The following is a 19,988-nucleotide window of genomic DNA, read 5'->3' on the forward strand; positions in this document are numbered from 1 at the left end:
AGTTTTGTGGTGTCCTTCAACTGCCTACCGGAGCAATGTAAAAACTACCAACAGAACTCCTTTCTGGCACCTTCCCCGGTGGAGTTGTGCATGGGGTGTGTATGGAACATTTTGTCACCAGCCGAGTCCAAAATTCAGCGCTTCCCCATCCCAGCCCAGAAAGCAGGTAGAACAACTTTTGTGGTGTCCTTCAGCTGCCTTTCGGGGTAGTGTAAGAACTACCAACAGAACTCCTTTCTGGCACCTTCCCCGGTAGAGTTGTGCATGGGGTGTGTTTGGAACATTTTGTCACCAGCCGAGTCCAAAATTCAGCGCTTCCCCATCTCAGCCCAGAAAGCAGGTAGAACAAGTTTTGTGGTGACTTTCAACTGCCTACTGGAGCAATGTAAAAAGTACCAAGAGACGTCCTTTCTGTCACCTTCCCCGGTGGAGTTGTGCATGGGGTGTGTTTGGAACATTTTGTCACCAGCCGAGTCCAAAATTCAGCGCTTCCCCATCTCAGCATAGAAAGCAGGTAGAACAAGTTTTGTGGTGCCTTTCAGCTGCCTACCAGGGTATTGTAAAAACTACCAACAGAACTCCTTTCTGGCACCTTCCCAGGGGAGTTGTGCATGCGGTGTGTTTGGAACATTTTGTCACCAGCCGAGTCCAACATTCAGCGCTTCCCCATCTCAGCCCAGAAAGCAGGTAGAACAGGTTTTGTGGGGCCATTCAGCTTCCTACCAAGGTAGTGTAAGAACTAGCAACAGAAGTCCTTTCTGGCACCTTCCCCGGTGGAGTTGTGCATGGGGTGTGTTTGAACATTTTGTCACCAGCCGAGTCCAAAATTCAGCGCTTCCCCATCTCAGCCCAGAAAGCAGGTAGAACAAGTTTTGTGGTGACTTTCAACTGCCTACCGGAGCAATGTAAAAGCTTTCAACAGACGTCCTTTCTGGCGCCCTCCCCGGTGGAGTTGTGCATGGGGTGTGTTTGGAACATTTTGTCACCAGCCGAGTCCAAAATTCAGCGCTTCCCCATCCCAGCCCAGAAAGCAGGTAGAACAACTTTTGTGGTGTCCTTCAGCTGCCTTTCGGGGTAGTGTAAGAACTACCAACAGAACTCCTTTCTGGCACCTTCCCCGGTAGAGTTGTGCATGGGGTGTGTTTGGAACATTTTGTCACCAGCCGAGTCCAAAATTCAGCGCTTCCCCATCTCAGCCCAGAAAGCAGGTAGAACAAGTTTTGTGGGGCCATTCAGCTTCCTACCCGAGCAATGTAAAAAGTACCAAGAGTAGTCCTTTCTGGCCCCTTCCCCGGTGGGGTTGTGCATGGGGTGTGTGTGGAACATTTTGTCACCAGCTGAGTCCAAAATTCAGCGCTTCCCCATCTCAGCCCAGAAAGCAGTTAGAACAAGTTTTGTGGTGACTTTCAACTGCCTACCGGAGCAATGTAAAAAGTACCAACAGACGTCCTTTCTGGCCCCTTCCCCGGTGGAGTTGTGCATGGGGTGTGTTTGGAACATTTTGTCACCAGCCGAGTCCAAAATTCAGCGCTTCCCCATCTCAGCCCAGAAAGCAGGTAGAACAAGTTTTGTGGGGCCATTCAGCTTCCTACCCGAGCAATGTAAAAAGTACCAAGAGTAGTCCTTTCTGGCACCTTCCCCGGTGGGGTTGTGCATGGGGTGTGTTTGGAACATTTTGTCACCAGCCGAGTCCAAAATTCAGCGCTTCCCCATCTCAGCCCAGAAAGCAGGTAGAACAAGTTTTGTGGTGTCCCTCAACTGCCTACCGGAGCAATGTAAAAACTACCAACAGACGTCCTTTCTGGCACCTTCCCCGGTGGAGTTGTGCATGGGGTGTGTATGGAACGTTTTGTCACCAGCCGAGTCCAAAATTCAGCGCTTCCCCATCTCAGCCCAGAAAGCAGGTAGAACAAGTTTTGTGGTGTCCTTCAGCTGCCTACCGAGTAAGAGTAAGAACAACCAACAGACGTCCTTTCTGGCACCTTCCCCGGTGGAATTGTGCATGGGGTGTGTTTGGAACATTTTGTCACCAGCCGAGTCCAAAATTCAGCGCGTCCCCATCCCAGCCCAGAAAGCAGGTAGAACAAATTTTGTGGGGCTATTGAGCATCCTACCCGAGCAATGTAAAAAGTACCAACAGAAGTCCTTTCTGGCCCCTTCCCCGGTGGAGTTGTGCATGGGGTGTGTTTGGAACATTTTGTCACCAGCCAAGTCCAAAATTCAGTGCTTCCCCATCTCAGCCCAGAAAGCAGGTAGAACAAGTTTTGTGGTGTCCTTCAGCTTCCTACCAAGGTAGTGTAAGAACTAGCAACAGAAGTCCTTTCTGGCACCTTCTCCGGTGGAGTTGTGCATGGGGTGTGTATGGAACATTTTGTCACCAGCCGAGTCCAAAATTTAGCGCTTCCCCATCTCAGCCCAGAAAGCAGGTAGAAGGACTGTCGTGGTGCCTTTCAGCTGCCTACCGGGGTAGCGTAAAAACTACCAACAGACGTCCTTTCTGGCCCCTTCCCCGGTGGAGTTGTGCATGGGGTGTGTTTGGAACATTTTGTCACCAGCCGAGTCCAAAATTCAGCGCTTCCCCATCTCAGCCAAGAAAGCAGGTAGAACAAGTTTTGTGGTGACTTTCAACTGCCTACCGGAGCAATGTAAAAGCTTTCAACAGACGTCCTTTCTGGCGCCCTCCCCGGTGGAGTTGTGCATGGGGTGTGTTTGGAACATTTTGTCACCAGCCGAGTCCAAAATTCAGCGCTTCCCCATCCCAGCCCAGAAAGCAGGTAGAACAACTTTTGTGGTGTCCTTCAGCTGCCTTTCGGGGTAGTGTAAGAACTACCAACAGAACTCCTTTCTGGCACCTTCCCCGGTAGAGTTGTGCATGGGGTGTGTTTGGAACATTTTGTCACCAGCCGAGTCCAAAATTCAGCGCTTCCCCATCTCAGCCCAGAAAGCAGGTAGAACAAGTTTTGTGGGGCCATTCAGCTTCCTACCCGAGCAATGTAAAAAGTACCAAGAGTAGTCCTTTCTGGCCCCTTCCCCGGTGGGGTTGTGCATGGGGTGTGTGTGGAACATTTTGTCACCAGCTGAGTCCAAAATTCAGCGCTTCCCCATCTCAGCCCAGAAAGCAGTTAGAACAAGTTTTGGTGTGACTTTCAACTGCCTACCGGAGCAATGTAAAAAGTACCAACAGACGTCCTTTCTGGCCCCTTCCCCGGTGGAGTTGTGCATGGGGTGTGTTTGGAACATTTTGTCACCAGCCGAGTCCAAAATTCAGCACTTCCCCATCTCAGCCCAGAAAGCAGGTAGAACAACTTTTGTGCTGTCATTCAGCTGCCTACCGGGGTACTGTAAGAACTACCAACAGAACTCCTTTCTGGCCCCTTCCCCGGTGGAGTTGTGCATGGGGTGTGTATGGAACATTTTGTCACCAGCCGAGTCCAAAATTTAGCGCTTCCCCATCTCAGCCCAGAAAGCAGGTAGAAGGACTGTCGTGGTGTCCTTCAGCTTCCTACCGGGGTAGCGTAAAACTACCAACAGACGTCCTTTCTGGCCCCTTCCCCGGTGGAGTTGTGCATGGGGTGTGTTTGGAACATTTTGTCACCAGCCGAGTCCAAAATTCAGCGCTTCCCCATCTCAGCCCAGAAAGCAGGTAGAACAAGTTTTGTGGTGACTTTCAACTGCCTACCAGAGCAATGTAAAAACTACTAACAGACGTCCTTTCTGGCCCCTTCCCCGGTGGAGTTGTGCATGGGGTGTGTTTGGAACTTTTTGTCACCAGCCGAGTCCAAAATTCAGCGCTTCCCCATCTCAGCCCAGAAAGCAGGTAGAACAAGTTTTGTGGTGTCCTTCAACTGCCTACCGGAGCAATGTAAAAACTACCAACAGAACTCCTTTCTGGCACCTTCCCCGGTGGAGTTGTGCATGGGGTGTGTATGGAACATTTTGTCACCAGCCGAGTCCAAAATTCAGCGCTTCCCCATCCCAGCCCAGAAAGCAGGTAGAACAACTTTTGTGGTGTCCTTCAGCTGCCTTTCGGGGTAGTGTAAGAACTACCAACAGAACTCCTTTCTGGCACCTTCCCCGGTAGAGTTGTGCATGGGGTGTGTTTGGAACATTTTGTCACCAGCCGAGTCCAAAATTCAGCGCTTCCCCATCTCAACCCAGAAAGCAGGTAGAACAAGTATTGTGGTGACTTTCAACTGCCTACCGGAGCAATGTAAAAAGTACCAAGAGAACTCCTTTCTGGCACCTTCTCCGGTGGAGTTGTGCATGGGGTGTGTTTGGAACATTTTGTCACCAGCCGAGTCCAAAATTCAGCGCTTCCCCATCTCAGCCCAGAAAGCAGGTAGAACAAATTTTGTGGGGCTATTGAGCATCCTACCCGAGCAATGTAAAAAGTACCAACAGAAGTCCTTTCTGGCCCCTTCCCCGGTGGAGTTGTGCATGGGGTGTGTTTGGAACATTTTGTCACCAGCCGAGTCCAACATTCAGCGCTTCCCCATCTCAGCCCAGAAAGCAGGTAGAACAAGTTTTGTGGGGCCATTCAGCTTCCTACCAAGGTAGTGTAAGAACTAGTAACAGAAGTCCTTTCTGGCACCTTCCCCGGTGGAGTTGTGCATGGGGTGTGTTTGGAACATTTTGTCACCAGCCGAGTCCAAAATTCAGCGCTTCCCCATCTCAGCCCAGAAAGCAGGTAGAATAAGTTTTGTGGTGTCCTTCAGCTGCCTACCAGGGTAGTGTAAGAACTAGCAACAGAACTCCTTTCTGGCACCTTCCCCGGTGGAGTTGTGCATGGGGTGTGTATGGAACATTTTGTCACCTGCCGAGTCCAAAATTCAGCGCTTCCCCATCTCAGCCCAGAAAGCAGGTAGAACAAGTTTTGTGGGGCCATTGAGCATCCTACCCAAGCAATCTAAAAAGTACCAACAGAAGTCCTTTCTGGAACCTTCCCCGGTGGAGTTGTGCATGGGGTGTGTATGGAACATTTTGTCACCAGCCGAGTCCAAAATTCAGCTCTTCCCCATCTCAGCCCAGAAAGCAGGTAGAACAAGTTTTGTGGTGTCCTTCAGCTGCCTTTCGGGGTAGTGTAAGAACTACCAACAGAACTCCTTTCTGGCACCTTCTCCGGTGGAGTTGTGCATGGGGTGTGTATGGAACATTTTGTCACCAGCCGAGTCCAAAATTTAGCGCTTCCCCATCTCAGCCCAGAAAGCAGGTAGAAGGACTGTCGTGGTGCCTTTCAGCTGCCTACCGGGGTAGCGTAAAAACTACCAACAGACGTCCTTTCTGGCCCCTTCCCCGGTGGAGTTGTGCATGGGGTGTGTTTGGAACATTTTGTCACCAGCCGAGTCCAAAATTCAGCGCTTCCCCATCTCAGCCCAGAAAGCAGGTAGAACAAGTTTTGTGGTGACTTTCAACTGCCTACCGGAGCAATGTAAAAGCTATCAACAGACGTCCTTTCTGGCGCCCTCCCCGGTGGAGTTGTGCATGGGGTGTGTTTGGAACATTTTGTCACCAGCCGAGTCCAAAATTCAGCGCTTCCCCATCCCAGCCCAGAAAGCAGGTAGAACAACTTTTGTGGTGTCCTTCAGCTGCCTTTCGGGGTAGTGTAAGAACTACCAACAGAACTCCTTTCTGGCACCTTCCCCGGTAGAGTTGTGCATGGGGTGTGTTTGGAACATTTTGTCACCAGCCGAGTCCAAAATTCAGCGCTTCCCCATCTCAGCCCAGAAAGCAGGTAGAACAAGTTTTGTGGGGCCATTCAGCTTCCTACCCGAGCAATGTAAAAAGTACCAAGAGTAGTCCTTTCTGGCCCCTTCCCCGGTGGGGTTGTGCATGGGGTGTGTGTGGAACATTTTGTCACCAGCTGAGTCCAAAATTCAGCGCTTCCCCATCTCAGCCCAGAAAGCAGGTAGAACAAGTTTTGTGGTGACTTTCAACTGCCTACCGGAGCAATGTAAAAAGTACCAACAGACGTCCTTTCTGGCCCCTTCCCCGGTGGAGTTGTGCATGGGGTGTGTTTGGAACATTTTGTCACCAGCCGAGTCCAAAATTCAGCGCTTCCCCATCTCAGCCCAGAAAGCAGGTAGAACAAGTTTTGTGGGGCCATTCAGCTTCCTACCCGAGCAATGTAAAAAGTACCAAGAGTAGTCCTTTCTGGCACCTTCCCCGGTGGGGTTGTGCATGGGGTGTGTTTGGAACATTTTGTCACCAGCCGAGTCCAAAATTCAGCGCTTCCCCATCTCAGCCCAGAAAGCAGGTAGAACAAGTTTTGTGGTGTCCCTCAACTGCCTACCGGAGCAATGTAAAAACTACCAACAGACGTCCTTTCTGGCACCTTCTCCGGTGGAGTTGTGCATGGGGTGTGTATGGAACGTTTTGTCACCAGCCGAGTCCAAAATTTAGCGCTTCCCCATCTCAGCCCAGAAAGCAGGTAGAACAAGTTTTGTGGTGTCCTTCAGCTGCCTTTCGGGGTAGTGTAAGAACTACCAACAGAACTCCTTTCTGGCACCTTCTCCGGTGGAGTTGTGCATGGGGTGTGTATGGAACATTTTGTCACCAGCCGAGTCCAAAATTTAGCGCTTCCCCATCTCAGCCCAGAAAGCAGGTAGAAGGACTGTCGTGGTGCCTTTCAGCTGCCTACCGGGGTAGCGTAAAAACTACCAACAGACGTCCTTTCTGGCCCCTTCCCCGGTGGAGTTGTGCATGGGGTGTGTTTGGAACATTTTGTCACCAGCCGAGTCCAAAATTCAGCGCTTCCCCATCTCAGCCCAGAAAGCAGGTAGAACAAGTTTTGTGGTGACTTTCAACTGCCTACCGGAGCAATGTAAAAGCTATCAACAGACGTCCTTTCTGGCGCCCTCCCCGGTGGAGTTGTGCATGGGGTGTGTTTGGAACATTTTGTCACCAGCCGAGTCCAAAATTCAGCGCTTCCCCATCCCAGCCCAGAAAGCAGGTAGAACAACTTTTGTGGTGTCCTTCAGCTGCATTTCGGGGTAGTGTAAGAACTACCAACAGAACTCCTTTCTGGCACCTTCCCCGGTAGAGTTGTGCATGGGGTGTGTTTGGAACATTTTGTCACCAGCCGACTCCAAAATTCAGCGCTTCCCCATCTCAGCCCAGAAAGCAGGTAGAACAAGTTTTGTGGGGCCATTCAGCTTCCTACCCGAGCAATGTAAAAAGTACCAAGAGTAGTCCTTTCTGGCCCCTTCCCCGGTGGGGTTGTGCATGGGGTGTGTGTGGAACATTTTGTCACCAGCTGAGTCCAAAATTCAGCGCTTCCCCATCTCAGCCCAGAAAGCAGGTAGAACAAGTTTTGTGGTGACTTTCAACTGCCTACCGGAGCAATGTAAAAAGTACCAACAGACGTCCTTTCTGGCCCCTTCCCCGGTGGAGTTGTGCATGGGGTGTGTTTGGAACATTTTGTCACCAGCCGAGTCCAAAATTCAGCGCTTCCCCATCTCAGCCCAGAAAGCAGGTAGAACAAGTTTTGTGGGACCATTCAGCTTCCTACCCGAGCAATGTAAAAAGTACCAAGAGTAGTCCTTTCTGGCACCTTCCCCGGTGGGGTTGTGCATGGGGTGTGTTTGGAACATTTTGTCACCAGCTGAGTCCAAAATTCAGCGCTTCCCCATCTCAGCCCAGAAAGCAGGTAGAACAAGTTTTGTGGTGTCCCTCAACTGCCTACCGGAGCAATGTAAAAACTACCAACAGACGTCCTTTCTGGCACCTTCTCCGGTGGAGTTGTGCATGGGGTGTGTATGGAACGTTTTGTCACCAGCCGAGTCCAAAATTTAGCGCTTCCCCATCTCAGCCCAGAAAGCAGGTAGAACAAGTTTTGTGGTGTCCTTCAGCTGCCTACCGAGTAAGAGTAAGAACAACCAACAGACGTCCTTTCTGGCACCTTCCCCGGTGGAGTTGTGCATGGGGTGTGTTTGGAACATTTTGTCACCAGCCGAGTCCAAAATTCAGCGCTTCCCCATCTCAGCCCAGAAAGCAGGTAGAACAAATTTTGTGGGGCTATTGAGCATCCTACCCGAGCAATGTAAAAAGTACCAACAGAAGTCCTTTCTGGCCCCTTCCCCGGTGGAGTTGTGCATGGGGTGTGTTTGGAACATTTTGTCACCAGCCAAGTCCAAAATTCAGCACTTCCCCATCTCAGCCCAGAAAGCAGGTAGAACAACTTTTGTGCTGTCATTCAGCTGCCTACCGGGGTACTGTAAGAACTACCAACAGAACTCCTTTCTGGCACCTTCTCCGGTGGAGTTGTGCATGGGGTGTGTATGGAACATTTTGTCACCAGCCGAGTCCAAAATTCAGCGCTTCCCCATCTCAGCCCAGAAAGCAGGTAGAACAAGTTTTGTGGTGACTTTCAACTGCCTACCGGAGCAATGTAAGAAGTACCAACAGACGTCCTTTCTGGCCCCTTCCCCGGTGGAGTTGTGCATGGGGTGTGTTTGGAACATTTTGTCACCAGCCGAGTCCAAAATTCAGCGCTTCCCCATCTCAGCCCAGAAAGCAGGTAGAACAAGTTTTGTGGGGCCATTCAGCTTCCTACCCGAGCAATGTAAAAAGTACCAAGAGTAGTCCTTTCTGGCACCTTCCCCGGTGGGGTTGTGCATGGGGTGTGTTTATAACATTTTGTCACCAGCCGACTCCAAAATTCAGCGCTTCCCCATCTCAGCCCAGAAAGCAGGTAGAACAAGTTTTGTGGTGTCCCTCAACTGCCTACCGGAGCAATGTAAAAACTACCAACAGACGTCCTTTCTGGCACCTTCTCCGGTGGAGTTGTGCATGGGGTGTGTATGGAACGTTTTGTCACCAGCCGAGTCCAAAATTTAGCGCTTCCCCATCTCAGCCCAGAAAGCAGGTAGAACAAGTTTTGTGGTGTCCTTCAGCTGCCTACCGAGTAAGAGTAAGAACAACCAACAGACGTCCTTTCTGGCACCTTCCCCGGTGGAGTTGTGCATGGGGTGTGTTTGGAACATTTTGTCACCAGCCGAGTCCAAAATTCAGCGCTTCCCCATCTCAGCCCAGAAAGCAGGTAGAACAAATTTTGTGGGGCTATTGAGCATCCTACCCGAGCAATGTAAAAAGTACCAACAGAAGTCCTTTCTGGCCCCTTCCCCGGTGGAGTTGTGCATGGGGTGTGTTTGGAACATTTTGTCACCAGCCAAGTCCAAAATTCAGCACTTCCCCATCTCAGCCCAGAAAGCAGGTAGAACAACTTTTGTGCTGTCATTCAGCTGCCTACCGGGGTACTGTAAGAACTACCAACAGAACTCCTTTCTGGCACCTTCTCCGGTGGAGTTGTGCATGGGGTGTGTATGGAACATTTTGTCACCAGCCGAGTCCAAAATTCAGCGCTTCCCCATCTCAGCCCAGAAAGCAGGTAGAACAAATTTTGTGCGGCCATTGAGCATCCTACCCGAGCAATTTAAAAAGTACCAATAGAAGTCCTTTCTGGCACCTTCCGGGGTGGAGTTGTGCATGGGGTGTGTTTGGAACATTTTGTCAACAGCCAAGTCCAAAATTCAGCGCTTCCCCATCTCAGCCCAGAAAGCAGGTAGAACAAGTTTTGTGGTGTCATTCAGCTTCCTACCAAGGTAGTGTAAGAACTATCAACAGAAGTCCTTTCTGGCACCTTCCCCGGTGGAGTTGTGCATGGGGTGTGTTTGGAACATTTTGTCACCAGCCGAGTCCAAAATTCAGCGCTTCCCCATCTCAGCCCAGAAAGCAGGTAGAACAAGTTTTGTGGTGACTTTCAACTGCCTACCGGAGCAATGTAAAAACTACCAACAGACGTCCTTTCTGGCCCCTTCCCCGGTGGAGTTGTGCATGGGGTGTGTTTGGAACATATTGTCACCAGCCGAGTCCAAAATTCAGCGCTTCCCCATCTCAGCCCAGAAAGCAGGTAGAACAACTTTTGTGGTGTCCTTCAGCTGCCTTTCGGGGTAGTGTAAGAACTACCAACAGACGTCCTTTCTGGCACCATCCCCGGTGGAGTTGTGCATGGGGTGTGTTTGGAACATTTTGTCACCAGCCGAGTCCAAAATTTAGCGCTTCCCCATCTCAGCCCAGAAAGCAGGTAGAAGGACTGTCGTGGTGACTTTCAACTGCTTACCGGAGCAATGTAAAAGCTACCAACAGACTTCCTTTCTGGCGCCTTCCCCGGTGGAGTTGTGCATGGTGGTGTGTTTGGAACATTTTATCACCAGCCGAGTCCAAAATTCAGCGCTTCCCCATCTCAGCCCAGAAAGCAGGTAGAACAAGTTCTGTGGGGCCATTCAGCTTCCTACCCGAGCAATGTAAAAAGTACCAAGAGTAGTCCTTTCTGGCACCTTCCCCGGTGGGGTTGTACATGGGGTGTGTGTGGAACATTTTGTCACCAGCCGAGTCCAAAATTCAGCGCTTCCCCATCTCAGCCCATAAAGCAGGTAGAACAAGTTTTGGTGTGACTTTCAACTGCCTACCCGAGCAATGTAAAAGCTACCAACAGACGTCCTTTCTGGCCCCTTCCCCGGTGGAGTTGTGCATGGGGTGTGTTTGGAACATTTTGTCACCTGCCGAGTCCAAAATTCAGAGCTTCCCCATCTCAGCCCAGAAAGCAGGTAGAACAAATTTTGTGGGGCTATTGAGCATCCTACCCGAGCAATGTAAAAAGTACCAACAGAAGTCCGTTCTGGCCCCTTCCCCGGTGGAGTTGCGCATGGGGTGTGTATGGAACATTTTGTCACCAGCCGAGTCCAAAATTCAGCGCTTCCCCATCTCAGCCCAGAAAGCAGGTAGAACAAGTTTTGTGGTGCCTTTCAGCTGCCTACCCGAGCAATGTAAAAAGTACCAAGAGTAGTCCTTTCTGGCCCCTTCCCCGGTGGAGTTGTGCATGGGGAGTGTTTGGAACATTTTGTCAACAGCCAAGTCCAAAATTCAGCGCTTCCCCATCTCAGCCCAGAAAGCAGGTAGAACAAGTTTTGTGGTGACTTTCAACTGCCTACCGGAGCAATGTAAAAAGTACCAAGAGAACTCCTTTCTGGCCCCTTCCCCGGTGGAGTTGTGCATGGGGTGTGTTTGGAACATTTTGTCACCAGCCAAGTCCAAAATTCAGCACTTCCCCATCTCAGCCCAGAAAGCAGGTAGAACAAGTTTTGTGGTGCCTTTCATCTGCCTACCAGGGTATTGCAAAAACTACCAACAGAAGTCCTTTCTGGCACCTTCCGGGGTGGAGTTGTGCATGGGGTGTGTTTGGAACATTTTGTCACCAGCCCAGTCCAAAATTCAGCGCTTCCCCATCTCAGCCCAGAAAGCAGGTAGAACAAGTTTTGTGGGGCCATTGAGGTGCCTACCGATGTAGTATAAAAAGTACCAACAGAAGTCCTTTCTGGCACCTTTCCCGGTGGAGTTGTGCATGGGGTGAGTTTGGAACATTTTGTCACCAGCCAAGTCCAAAATTCAGCGCTTCCCCATCTCAGCCCAGAAAGCAGGTAGAAGGACTGTCTGGTGCCTTTCAGCTGCCTACCAGGGTATTGTAAAAACTACCAACAGAACTCCTTTCTGGCCCCTTCCCCGGTGGAGTTGTGCATGGGGTGTGTTTGGAACATTTTGTCACCAGCCGAGTCCAAAATTCAGCGCTTCCCCATCTCAGCCCAGAAAGCAGGTAGAACAAGTTTTGTGGTGACTTTCAACTGCCTACCGGAGCAATGTAAAAACTACTAACAGACGTCCTTTCTGGCCCCTTCCCCGGTGGAGTTGTGCATGGGGTGTGTTTGGAACTTTTTGTCACCAGCCGAGTCCAAAATTCAGCGCTTCCCCATCTCAGCCCAGAAAGCAGGTAGAACAAGTTTTGTGGTGTCCTTCAACTGCCTACCGGAGCAATGTAAAAACTACCAACAGAACTCCTTTCTGGCACCTTCCCCGGTGGAGTTGTGCATGGGGTGTGTATGGAACGATTTGTCACCAGCCGAGTCCAAAATTCAGCGCTTCCCCATCTCAGCCCAGAAAGCAGGTAGAACAAGTTTTGTGGGGCCATTGAGCATCCTACCCGAGCAATTTAAAAAGTACCAATAGAAGTCATTTCTGGCACCTTCCGGGGTGGAGTTGTGCATGGGGTGTGTTTGGAACATTTTGTCACCAGCCCAGTCCAAAATTCAGCGCTTCCCCATCTCAGCCCAGAAAGCAGGTAGAACAAGTTTTGTGGTGACTTTCAACTGCCCACTGGAGCAATCTAAAAAGTACCAAGAGAACTCCTTTCTGGCACCTTCCCCGGTGGAGTTGTGCATGGGGTGTGTTTGGAACATTTTGTCACCAGCCGAGTCCAAAATTCAGCGCTTCCCCATCTCAGCCCAGAAAGCAGGTAGAACAAGTTTTGTGGTGGCTTTCAACTGCCTACCAGGGTATTGTAAAAACCACCAACAGAACTCCTTTCTGGCCCCTTCCCGGTGGAGTTGTGCATGGGGTGTGTTTGGAACATTTTGTCACCAGCCGAGTCCAAAATTCAGCGCTTCCCCATCTCAGCCCAGAAAGCAGGTAGAACAATTTTTTTGGTGCCATTCAGCTTCCTACCAAGGTAGTGTAAGAACTAGTAACAGAAGTCCTTTCTGGCACCTTCCCCGGTGGAGTTGTGCATGGGGTGTGTTTGGAACATTTTGTCACCAGCCGAGTCCAAAATTCAGCGCTTCCCCATCTCATCCCAGAAAGCAGGTAGAACAAGTTTTGTGGTGTCCTTCAGCTGCCTACCAGGGTAGTGTAAGAACTAGCAACAGAACTCCTTTCTGGCACCTTCCCCGGTGGAGTTGTGCATGGGGTGTGTATGGAACATTTTGTCACCTGCCGAGTCCAAAATTCAGCGCTTCCCCATATCAGCCCAGAAAGCAGGTAGAACAAGTTTTGTGGGGCCATTGAGCATCCTACCCGAGCAATCTAAAAAGTACCAACAGAAGTCCTTTCTGGAACCTTCCCCGGTGGAGTTGTGCATGGGGTGTGTATGGAACATTTTGTCACCAGCCGAGTCCAAAATTCAGCGCTTCCCCATTTCAGCCCAGAAAGCAGGTAGAACAAGTTTTGTGGTGTCCTTCAGCTGCCTTTCGGGGTAGTGTAAGAACTACCAACAGAACGCCTTTCTGGCACCTTCTCCGGTGGAGTTGTGCATGGGGTGTGTATGGAACATTTTGTCACCAGCCGAGTCCAAAATTTAGCGCTTCCCCATCTCAGCCCAGAAAGCAGGTAGAAGGACTGTCGTGGTGCCTTTCAGCTGCCTACCGGGGTAGCGTAAAACTACCAACAGACGTCCTTTCTGGCCCCTTCCCCGGTGGAGTTGTGCATGGGGTGTGTTTGGAACATTTTGTCACCAGCCGAGTCCAAAATTCAGCTGTTCCCCATCTCAGCCCAGAAAGCAGGTAGAACAAGTTTTGTGGTGACTTTCAACTGCCTACTGGAGCAATGTAAAAGCTATCAACAGATGTCCTTTCTGGCGCCTTCCCCGGTGGAGTTGTGCATGGGGTGTGTTTGGAACATTTTGTCACCAGCCCAGTCCAAAATTCAGCGCTTCCCTATCCTAGCCCAGAAAGCAGGTAGAACAACTTTTGTGGTGTCCTTCAGCTGCCTACCGGGGTACTGTAAAAAGTACCAACAGACGTCCTTTCTGGCCCCTTCCCCGGTGGAGTTGTGCATGGGGTGTGTTTGGAACATTTTGTCACCAGCCGAGTCCAAAATTCAGCGCTTCCCCATCTCAGCCCAGAAAGCAGGTAGAACAAGTTCTGTGGGGCCATTCAGCTTCCTACCCGAGCAATGTAAAAAGTACCAAGAGTAGTCCTTTCTGGCCCCTTCCCCGGTGGGGTTGTGCATGGGGTGTGTGTGGAACATTTTGTCACCAGCCGAGTCCAAAATTCAGCGCTTCCCCATCCCAGCCCAGAAAGCAGGTAGAACAAGTTTTGTGGTGACTTTCAACTGCCTACCGGAGCAATGTAAAAACTACTAACAGACGTCCTTTCTGGCCCCTTCCCCGGTGGAGTTGTGCATGGGGTGTGTATGGAACATTTTGTCACCAGCCGAGTCCAAAAGTCAGCGCTTCCCCATCTCAGCCCAGAAAGCAGGTAGAACAAGTTTTGTGGGGCCATTCAGCTTCCTACCAAGGTAGTGTAAGAACTAGTAACAGAAGTCCTTTCTGGCACCTTCCCCGGTGGAGTTGTGCATGGGGTGTGTTTGGAACATTTTGTCACCAGCCCAGTCCAAAATTCAGCGCTTCCCCATCTCAGCCCAGAAAGCAGGTAGAACAAGTTTTGTGGTGTCCTTCAGCTGCCTTTCGGGGTAGTGTAAGAACTACCAACAGAACTCCTTTCTGGCACCTTCTCCGGTGGAGTTGTGCATGGGGTGTGTATGGAACATTTTGTCACCAGCCGAGTCCAAAATTTAGCGCTTCCCCATCTCAGCCCAGAAAGCAGGTAGAAGGACTGTCGTGGTGCCTTTCAGCTGCCTACCGGGGTAGCGTAAAAACTACCAACAGACGTCCTTTCTGGCCCCTTCCCCGGTGGAGTTGTGCATGGGGTGTGTTTGGAACATTTTGTCACCAGCCGAGTCCAAAATTCAGCGCTTCCCCATCTCAGCCCAGAAAGCAGGTAGAACAAGTTCTGTGGGGCCATTCAGCTTCCTACCCGAGCAATGTAAAAAGTACCAAGAGTAGTCCTTTCTGGCACCTTCCCCGGTGGGGTTGTGCATGGGGTGTGTGTGGAACATTTTGTCACCAGCCGAGTCCAAAATTCGGCGCTTCCCCATCTCAGCCCAGAAAGCAGGTAGAACAAGTTTTGGTGTGACTTTCAACTGCCTACCGGAGCAATGTAAAAGCTACCAACAGACGTCCTTTCTGGCCCCTTCCCCGGTGGAGTTGTGCATGGGGTGTGTTTGGAACATTTTGTCACCAGCCGAGTCCAAAATTCAGAGCTTCCCCATCTCAGCCCAGAAAGCAGGTAGAACAAATTTTGTGGGGCTATTGAGCATCCTACCCGAGCAATGTAAAAAGTACCAACAGAAGTCCTTTCTGGCACCATTCCCGGTGGAGTTGTGCATGGGGTGTGTTTGGAACATTTTGTCACCAGCCGAGTCCAAAATTCAGCACTTCCCCATCTCAGCCCAGAAAGCAGGTAGAACAACTTTTGTGGTGTCCTTCAGCTTCCTACCGGGGTACTGTAAGAACTACCAACAGAACTCCTTTCTGGCACCTTCCCCGGTGGAGTTGTGCATGGGGTGTGTATGGAACATTTTGTCACCAGCCGAGTCCAAAATTCAGCGCTTCCCCATCTCAGCCCAGAAAGCAGGTAGAACAAGTTTTGTGGTGCCTTTCAGCTGCCTACCCGAGCAATGTAAAAAGTACCAAGAGAACTCCTTTCTGGCACCTTCCTTGGTGCCGTTGTGCATGGGGTGTGTTTGGAACATTTTGTCACCAGCCGAGTCCAAAATTCAGCGCTTCCCCATCCCAGCCCAGAAAGCAGGTAGAACAACTTTTGTGGTGTCCTTCAGCTGCCTACCGGGGTAGTGTAAGAACTAGCAACAGAACTCCTTTCTGGCACCATTCCCGGTGGAGTTGTGCATGGGGTGTGTTTGGAACATTTTGTCACCAGCCGAGTCCAAAATTCAGCGCTTCCCCATCTCAGCCCAGAAAGCAGGTAGAACAAGTTTTGTGGTGACTTTCAACTGCCTACCGGAGCAATGTAGAAGCTACCAACATACGTCCTTTCTGGCGCCTTCCCCGGTGGAGTTGTGCATGGGGTGTGTTTGGAACATTTTGTCACCAGCCGAGTCCAAAATTCAGCGCTTCCCCATCCCAGCCCAGAAAGCAGGTAGAACAAATTTGTGGTGTCCTTCAGCTGCCTTTCGGGGTAGTGTAAAAAGTACCAACAGAACTCCTTTCTGGCCCCTTCCCCGGTGGAGTTGTGCATGGGGTGTGTTTGGAACATTTTGTCACCAGCCGAGTCCAAAATTCAGCGCTTCCCCATCTCAGCCCAGAAAGCAGGTAGAACAAGTTTTGTGGGGCCATTCAGCTTCCTACCCGAGCAATGTAAAAAGTGCCAAGAGTAGTCCTTTCTGGCACCTTCCCCGGTGGGGTTGTGCATGGGGTGTGTGTGGAACATTTTGTCACCAGCCGAGTCCAAAATTCAGCGCTTCCCCATCTCAGCCCAGAAAGCAGGTAGAACAAGTTTTGTGGGGCCATTCAGCTTCCTACCCGAGCAATGTAAAAGTACCAAGAGTAGTCCTTTCTGGCACCTTCCCCGGTGGGGTTGTGCATGGGGTGTGTTTGGAACATTTTGTCACCAGCCGAGTCCAAAATTCAGCGCTTCCCCATCTCAGCCCAGAAAGCAGGTAGAACAAGTTTTGTGGGGCCATTCAGCTTCCTACCCGAGCAATGTAAAAAGTGCCAAGAGTAGTCCTTTCTGGCACCTTCCCCGGTGGGGTTGTGCATGGGGTGTGTGTGGAACATTTTGTCACCAGCCGAGTCCAAAATTCAGCGCTTCCCCATCTCAGCCCAGAAAGCAGGTAGAACAAGTTTTGTGGGGCCATTCAGCTTCCTACCCGAGCAATGTAAAAGTACCAAGAGTAGTCCTTTCTGGCACCTTCCCCGGTGGGGTTGTGCATGGGGTGTGTTTGGAACATTTTGTCACCAGCCGAGTCCAAAATTCAGCGCTTCCCCATCTCAGCCCAGAAAGCAGGTAGAACAAGTTTTGTGGTGACTTTCAACTGCCTACCGGAGCAATGTAAAAAGTACCAAGAGAACTCCTTACTGGCACCTTCCCCGGTGCCGTTGTGCATGGGGTGTGTTTGGAACATATTGTCACCAGCCGAGTCCAACATTCAGCGCTTCCCCATCTCAGCCCAGAAAGCAGGTAGAACAAGTTTTGTGGGGCTATTGAGCATCCTACCCGAGCAATGTAAAAACTACCAACAGACGTCCTTTCTGGCCCCTTCCCCGGTGGAGTTGTGCATGGGGTGTGTTTGGAACATTTTGTCACCAGCCGAGTCCAAAATTCAGCGCTTCCCCATCCCAGCCCAGAAAGCAGGTAGAACAAGTTTTGTGGTGTCCTTCAGCAGCCTTTTGGGGTAGTGTAAGAACTACCAACAGAACTCCTTTCTGGCACCTTCCCCGGTGGAGTTGTGCATGGGGTGTGTATGGAACATTTTGTCACCAGCCGAGTCCAAAATTCAGCGCTTCCCCATCTCAGCCCAGAAAGCAGGTAGAACAAGTTTTGTGGGGCCATTCAGCTTCCTACCCGAGCAATGTAAAAGTACCAAGAGTAGTCCTTTCTGGCACCTTCCCCGGTGGGGTTGTGCATGGGGTGTGTTTGGAACATTTTGTCACCAGCCGAGTCCAAAATTCAGCGCTTCCCCATCTCAGCCCAGAAAGCAGGTAGAACAAGTTTTGTGGTGACTTTCAACTGCCTACCGGAGCAATGTAAAAAGTACCAAGAGAACTCCTTTCTGGCCCCTTCCCCGGTGCCGTTGTGCATGCGGTGTATTTGGAACATTTTGTCACCAGCCGAGTCCAAAATTCAGCGCTTCCCCATCTCAGCCCAGAAAGCAGGTAGAACAAGTTTTGTGGTGACTTTCAACTGCCTACCGGAGCAATGTAAAAACTACCAACAGACGTCCTTTCTGGCCCCTTCCCCGGTGGAGTTGTGCATGGGGTGTGTTTGGAACATTTTGTCACCAGCCGAGTCCAAAATTCAGCGCTTCCCCATCCCAGCCCAGAAAGCAGGTAGAACAAGTTTTGTGGTGTCCTTCAGCAGCCTTTCGGGGTAGTGTAAAAAGTACCAACAGAACTCCTTTCTGGCACCTTCTCCGGTGGAGTTGTGCATGGGGTGTGTATGGAACATTTTGTCACCAGCAGAGTCCAAAATTCAGCGCTTCCCCATCTCAGCCCAGAAAGCAGGTAGAACAAGTTTTGTGGGGCCATTGAGCATCCTATCCGAGCAATGTAAAAAGTACCAAGAGAAGTCCTTTCTGGCACCTTCCCCGGGGAGTTGTGCATGGGGTGTGTTTGGAACATTTTGTCACCAGCCGAGTCCAAAATTCAGCGCTTCCCCATCTCAGCCCAGAAAGCAGGTAGAACAAGTTTTGTCGTGTCCTTCAGCTTCCTACCGGGGTAGTGTAAGAACTAGCAACAGAACTTCTTTCTGGCACCTTCCCCGGTGGAGTTGTGCATGGGGTGTGTTTGGAACATTTTGTCACCAGCCGAGTCCAAAATTCAGCACTTCCCCATCTCAGCCCAGAAAGCAGGTAGAACAAGTTTTGTGGTGACTTTCAACTGCCTAACGGGGCAATGTAAAAACTACCAACAGACGTCCTTTCTGGCACCTTCCCCGGTGGAGTTGTGCATGGGGTGTGTTTGGAACATTTTGTCACCAGCCGAGTCCAAAATTCAGCGCTTCCCCATCTCAGCCCAGAAAGCAGGTAGAACAAATTTTGTGGGGCTATTGAGCATCCTACCCGAGCAATGTAAAAAGTACCAACAGAAGTCCTTTCTGGCCCCTTCCCCGGTGGAGTTGTGCATGGGGTGTGTTTGGAACATTTTGTCACCAGCCAAGTCCAAAATTCAGCACTTCCCCATCTCAGCCCAGAAAGCAGGTAGAACAACTTTTGTGCTGTCATTCAGCTGCCCACCGGGGTACTGTAAGAACTACCAACAGAACTCCTTTCTGGCACCTTCCCCGGTGGAGTTGTGCATGGGGTGTGTATGGAACATTTTGTCACCAGCCGAGTCCAAAATTCAGCGCTTCCCCATCTCAGCCCAGAAAGCAGGTAGAACAAATTTTGTGCGGCCATTGAGCATCCTACCCGAGCAATTTAAAAAGTACCAATAGAAGTCCTTTCTGGCACCTTCCGGGGTGGAGTTGTGCATGGGGTGTGTTTGGAACATTTTGTCAACAGCCAAGTCCAAAATTCAGCGCTTCCCCATCTCAGCCCAGAAAGCAGGTAGAACAAGTTTTGTGGTGTCCTTCAGCTTCCTACCAAGGTAGTGTAAGAACTAGCAACAGAAGTCCTTTCTGGCACCTTCCCCGGTGGAGTTGTGCATGGGGTGTGTTTGGAACATTTTGTCACCAGCCGAGTCCAAAATTCAGCGCTTCCCCATCTCAGCCCAGAAAGCAGGTAGAACAAGTTTTGTGGTGACTTTCAACTGCCTACCGAAGCAATGTAAAAACTACCAACAGACGTCCTTTCTGGCCCCTTCCCCGGTGGAGTTGTGCATGGGGTGTGTTTGGAACATTTTGTCACCAGCCGAGTCCAAAATTCAGCGCTTCCCCATCTCAGCCCAGAAAGCAGGTAGAACAAGTTTTGTGGTGTCCTTCAGCTGCCTTTCGGGGTAGTGTAAGAACTACCAACAGAACTCCTTTCTGGCACCATCCCCGGTGGAGTTGTGCATGGGGTGTGTTTGGAAAATTTTGTCACCAGCCGAGTCCAAAATTTAGCGCTTCCCCATCTCAGCCCAGAAAGCAGGTAGAAGGACTGTCGTGGTGACTTTCAACTGCTTACCGGAGCAATGTAAAAACTACCAACAGACGTCCTTTCTGGCACCTTCCCCGGTGGAGTTGTGCATTGTGGTGTGTTTGGAACATTTTGTCACCAGCCGAGTCCAAAATTCAGCGCTTCCCCATCTCAGCCCAGAAAGCAGGTAGAACAGGTTTTGTGGGGCCATTCAGCTTCCTACCCGAGCAATGTAAAAAGTACCAAAAATAGTCCTTTCTGGCACCTTCTCCGGTGGAGTTGTGCATGGCGTGTGTATGGAACATTTTGTCACCAGCCGAGTCCAAAATTCAGCGCTTCCCCATCTCAGCCCAGAAAGCAGGTAGAACATTTCTTGTGGTGACTTTCAACTGCCTACCGGAGCAATGTAAAAACTACCAACCGAACTCCTTTCTGGCCCCTTCCCCGGTGGAGTTGTGCATGGGGTGTGTTTGGAACATTTTGTCACCAGCCGAGTCCAAAAGTCAGCGCTTCCCCATCTCAGCCCAGAA

The sequence above is a fragment of the Falco cherrug genome, chromosome 9 (genome assembly GCF_023634085.1).
Source record: "Falco cherrug isolate bFalChe1 chromosome 9, bFalChe1.pri, whole genome shotgun sequence".
Classification (NCBI taxonomy): Eukaryota; Metazoa; Chordata; class Aves; order Falconiformes; family Falconidae; genus Falco; species Falco cherrug.